This window comes from Psammomys obesus, unplaced genomic scaffold, assembly GCF_907164565.1.
Source record: "Psammomys obesus unplaced genomic scaffold, mPsaObe1.curated_primary_1811, whole genome shotgun sequence".
NCBI lineage: Eukaryota > Metazoa > Chordata > Mammalia > Rodentia > Muridae > Psammomys > Psammomys obesus.
Genome location: NW_026594418.1, coordinates 3,925,678 through 3,931,866, shown reverse-complemented (window position 1 = coordinate 3,931,866; position 6,189 = coordinate 3,925,678).

The following is a 6,189-nucleotide window of genomic DNA, read 5'->3' as shown; positions in this document are numbered from 1 at the left end:
AAAAAAAAGCATGTAAATATATTTTTCTAGTTCATCAGTGTAATGTATAAAGTCTGAATTTTATTGCACATGCTAATTGATAAATATTTGAAGTGTGAAAATATTTATTTGAACAGGCAAATACTTTTCTGAGAAATAATACTTTCCTGGGTATTTTTCTCTGGAGGATACTAGTTTGAGAGTATATATATATAAATATATATATATATATATATATATATATATGCTTTACAGCACAGATATTTACACATTTATATATTGTAGGCTTAGAACATTCATTGTAGCATATGCTAGGAACTGTGAATTAATTTCACTTCTAAGCCATCTAGGGCTTAGGTCTAGTGGTGTGAGTCTCACACTGTCTAAATAACTAGTTAACTTTTGCTCTGCACACAAAGTCAGCATTAGTATCGCTAGCATCCTGAATATGGCTATTCTTAATGACTCTTGCAGTGCTTATGGGTAAAACCAATTCGCAGTTATCACTCTGCTAATTGGAGCTTCATTTTTAGCATAAGTGAAAACAATGGGAGGTCTAAACCTCACTGTGCAGAGAACCCCAAAGCATCTTCTCGGTGTCCTTTCTATTATTTGACCTTCATTTCATTTAAAAATCTTGTTTTGATTTGAAAAATTTCTCTGGTGCTAGAATATGTCTCATGGATATTCGTTAATTTACTACCATCGTCTCATTCGTCACCCGCTCCACGTGTGCCATTCTTAGTGTTGTGTCTCTATGAATATACCATCTAAACTGAAATTATTATAAGTTCCAAAAAGTTAATGAAAATTACCAACCTCTTTCAAGGAAATTAGGTGACTCAAGAGAACCCCTCATCAATGATAGGTAAGCAGTGAACAACTGTTAGGAGCGACTACTTGGTGGTAGAAAGTTTGGCAAGGTCCTTGAGCGCTGTAGATTTTGTCATCTACATTGGTGTAGGAACTTTCGCTGTCACAATACGCAGAGAGTCACTGACGATCCTGTAAGCAAGCCTGTGAGTCACATTCCTCTTAGTAACCCCAATAAACTCACATTTTCAACAAGTTCTATATGGTTGTAATCATGTCTTCGGTCATCAGTGCACTGAGGTGAACAGACTTCTGTTCATTCCACCCCTGGAAAGAATACCAAACACTGAATTATGATCTCCTTCGTATTTAATGGTCTCTATATATGACAGACTCTCTTCCCTAATGCTATTCTGATAGTTGCCTGTTTCTTGAACCATCCTTATTATCTGTACTCACGTGTAATATTGACATTATAAGACAAATATCAGGACATTTATTTTAAATGTTATATCTGTCTGTAGACTGTGAATTCTTTGATGGTAACAGATTCAATTATCTTGAAAATAATGCTCCCAGAAACTAGTGCACTATATCAAACCTACTTGGCATATATTATATATTTTATATAAATTAGTATAGTTGTTGGTGATTATGTTACGTTTATTATTTGTATTCCAAATAATAAAGGCTATTTCTTTAGTCTGACTGCTAAGGCTTCTGTCTGAGTGTTGCATCAGGCATGATTCACATTTCATCATGAGAGGAAATAATTTACTATGATTACCATTGCCCTTACAGCAGTAACCACAGAAGTGCTTATAAATGCTTAATTGTCCATGGAGATATATGCAGGAGTACATAGGGTAAAGGAAATACACAACATTTAGAGGGTTTGACACCTACTTGATATGTGTACTCTGAGCAGCTAGAACAGAAACAAGGCAGAAGCCAGAACATTTTGTTGTAAGAATTCAGCAAAGCAAAAATTCTGTCTTTGTTCTATTACACAATTTAATTTTTCTAACACTATTTTATTGTAAAACACTTGGGATTCTTTGGTAGCAATAAAAGTAATTTCAGCTACTACAAGCAACAAAACAATGATACACAACTTTCATGAATACAGATGTACTCTGTCTAAAATGTTTAAAAATTAAAACACATACCTAATAATAATTGGTAAATTGGTAATTGAGCTAGTTTTGATACTAAAAAAATGATTTTTAACAACAGGAAATTCCTATGCTCACTCCAGAGGAGATGTAATGCTTCAAAAGCTATACTATCTTGTGCTTAAGATATTCAGGGATAAAAACTCTAAACGACAATTGTTTCTTTTCTGAAAGTAAGATTATTATGGTTGATAATGGATGTACTGACATCATCCTAATTATTTGAACTGGCTGGTAACTGTCCTTTACAAAGCAGCAGCACGAGCTTGTCCTTAAGATGCATGTGTTTTGTTAATGTTAAGATTAGCTGATTAATATTGATGGCAGCTGAGGCCAGTGGCTAATGTCTGACATCTGTTTGGGAAATCAGTGTTCCAATTCAGGAGGTTGGCATTTCTATTGAGGTTAGAGTGAGGGGTTAGTGTGTAAGGAATTATGATTAGGGTGCTGTGCATGGTTAAGGTTAGGAATGGGGACATGATCTCTTTCACTTTTGTTCATCTCAATGCATTTCTGGTGTCGAGTTGCTTGCTCCATTCTGTGTTAACAGACGGGTCTTCCCCTCCGTTCCCTAGTGGCACACTCACAGTGGTACATTATTTCACTTGCCCTGTTCTGTGTTAATTGAATGATTGATCTCTTTTTCCTCTCAGTGTAGGTCCTCACCTTGTTCTTTCACCACATTCTTTTCATTTGAGAAAGAGACAGGTTTTTGTTTTTTTTTTTTTTTCATCTGTTTCTGTCATGAGTAGATACTAGTACTGATTGAATGTGTACGTGTGTGTGTGTTTTGTGGATGGGGTTTCATGAACCTTTTCTAGGTGCTTAGTTTTAATGTTAGTGGAAAAAAACACATCAAAATATAATAACTATAGCTTAGACTTGAAGGAAAAATGAGTATACATGGATCTGTCCAACGTTTGAAATTTTAGGGACTCAAAGCTATAAATAGTAACCAAAAGCAGCAGTAAAATATCTTCTCAAGCACACATTTTTTTTTCAGGCACACATACTACTGTGATTATTATTTTCTGTAGGGACTTCACTTATGACTTAGTTTTCATTTTTATGGGGAAGGAGATATTGGTTTGGCAGTTTAAACAAAAGGTTTGAGGGAAGCATTTTAGCCACAAAAATTTCAGAACATTGGACAGCTACAAAGTGTATGGAATGTAGCTTGATTAAAACCAGAATTCTTTTTATGTCTTGTTCACTTAAAAAACAAAACAAAAAATAAGCACAAAAATCACCAAAACCTTGACAATTAAAAAAAAAATGTCTCCAATTTACCTGACAATACAATTACATCATCTGTGTACTTGATGCATAGATTTCTTCCCATGGACTCACTTTGTCAATGTGGTGATAATGACACAGTGGGCAACAATGACAGCTGGAAATTCCAAATTTCTTAGTATTTTTTTTTTCAGAAAACAAAGACTGCTTTAAAAGCCATAAGGGTTTGTATTGAATTTTTCACTTACCAAAAGTATCAATCAGAATAAATAGAAATTGAAATTAGCTATGAGCTCTCCACATTAAATGTAGGTAGATTTGAATAAGAGCATTCTGTTAGATTCTGTAAGAATTTCCAGTTATATTTAGTCAAAAACTTTTTTTTCTTCTTTGTGGTATGGTAGTGTAGCTTGTTATTGTCTGTCTTGAGCCGTTCCTGCTAATAACGCCTTCTACATTTTAAAATAAGTTTAGTTTCAGAAAAGACCCCTGGGCCCAGATATTTTTGGTTCTGTTGCTCTCTTTGTGGAGCTCCTGTCCCCTCCAGATCTTTCTATCTCCTCCTTCTTTCATAAGGTTCCCTGCACTCTGCCCAACGTCTGGCTATGAGTCTCAGCATCTACTTCAATACCCTGCTGGGTACAGTCTTTCAGAGGCCTTCTGTGCTCGGCTCCTGTCCTGTTCCCTGTTTTCTACCTCTTTCTATGTCTATCCAATTTGTCTTTCTGAATGAGGACTGAGCATCTCACCCAGGGTCATCCTTCTTGCTTAGCTTCTTTAGGTGTACAGATTTTAGTATGATTATCCTATATCATATGTCTAATATCCACTTATAAGTGAGTATATACCACATGTGTCTTTCTGCTTCTGGGATAGACTTGGGGTTATCTTTTGTAGTTCTCACTGTTTGCCTGCAAATTTCATGATTTCCTTGTTTTTAATTGCTGAGTAGTATTCCACTGTGTAAATGTACCACAATTTATGCATCCATTCCTCAACTGACATCTGGGTTATTTCCAGATTCTGGCTATTATAAATAAAGTTGCTATGAACATGGTTGAGCAACTGACCTTGTTATATACTTTAGCATATTTTGGATATTTACCTAGGAGTGGTATAGCTGGATATTGAGGTAGCACTATTCTTAATTGTCTGAGAAAGCGCCACATTGATTTCCAAAGTGGTTGTACCAGTTTACATTCCCACCAGCAATGGAGGATACTACAACCAAGGACCATTCATGGAGATAACCTAGAACCCCCGTACAGATGTAGCTCATGGGTTCCCTAGTAAGGGGAACAGGGGCTGTCTCTGACATGAACACAGTGGCTGGCTCTTTGATCACCTCCCCTTGAGGTGGCGGGGGGGGTGGTGTCGGTATTTACAGGCCACAGAGAAAGACAATGCAGCCAGTCCTGATGAGACCTGATAAGCTAGGGTCATATGGAAGGGGAGGACCTCCCCTATCAGTGGACTTGGAAAGGGGCATGGGAGGAGAAGAAAGAGGGAGGGTAGGATTGGGAGGGAATAAGAGAGGGGTCTACAAACCAGATACAAAGTAAATAAATTGTAACAAATTAAAAAAGAAAAAAATGAGTTTAGTTACAGTGATTCTGTGCTAATCACTGAAGATTGCATACAGTATATTTGATCACAGGTCATGCATAGTAGTACATCACAGTAAGGATTATTAATACAAATGCAATCAGTGTAATATTGAGTTACCATTGAAGTCTTGTGCTCAATTAGTTAATGAATAGGTAACTTGTACATTATTTTCAAAGAATCAGAATTCATAGAAGTTACAGAACATAGACTCATATTTTTATTAACTCTCTCACTATTAACTATAGGTAATTCTCAAACTTTTTGTCTGATAAGAAATAGTGAGATTTTATATCAAAATACTATAGCTGCATTTCTTACTCTTTTTTTTTTCTGGACTTCGTGGTTTAAATATTGTGTTTTGGAAAGATTTGTCTTACATCTTAAGTTTATACCAAAAGTCAAAGCAAATCTTTTAAGACATTGAATGGCGATAAAGAAGCTCAGAGAAATTTAAAATAATTCTGACCCAGAGGTGAAGCTTTAAGTATATTAGTTTGTTCTTTCTTCAGTTTTGAAACAAGTACTGTTTAAAATAATACATGACATGCACTTTCTGGTCACTCAAAATTTAGTAATGCCCAGAAATTGACAAGGCCACATTTATGAATGCTAATTACGGTGGCTTTAGCATTTTTGATAGTCCTGGTTATTATGGTCTGTAATTGATCTCCTCCCATCTACAGCACACACATCCATCAGATTAATTATCCAGTGGGTATTCTGAGATTTGGTGCCTCTGTGACAAAAAGCCTGCAGGCTAGGTCCTTAAGAAAATAATGCATAAGATTATTGCTCTAATGTGAATCTTCCCTTAGGAGATATTCATGCTTAGTCTATACTAATTCACTTCTGGGACCCTAAAGATACATTCTTGGCTCTCATGTCAACTAAAGGGAGGACCAAATAGCATGAAGTGGGAGGAAGAAAGAAGGAAATGAAATTAAGGAGACCTAGCAGTTTGATATTTTGATTAATCATTACATAGCCAATGAGAAATAAAAGTCATTATTTAGACCACATTGATTTAATTACACGTTCAAATGCTGTGTTCATCAGCATATTTTATTATTGTATTCTTTATCATTTTTAATAATGCTAAGTAATCAACACATTCTCTGAATGTGAAAATATAGTAATATGAAGCAGTTTTGACATCCAATCTTATTAAAATTATCTAAAACACAGGTTCTAAGTATGGGAGCTTCTATGCCTGTTATATTAGTGGTAAGTTAGCTCTTTGGTGTCTTATATTTAATCTTGAAATTTAGCCATGAAATAATACTTATAATTTCAAAAACATGCAATGACTGGAATTGCAAAAGCAAGCATTATTTTTAAAAACAATGTTAAAAAACTATAAAGCCAAAATAAGGCATGG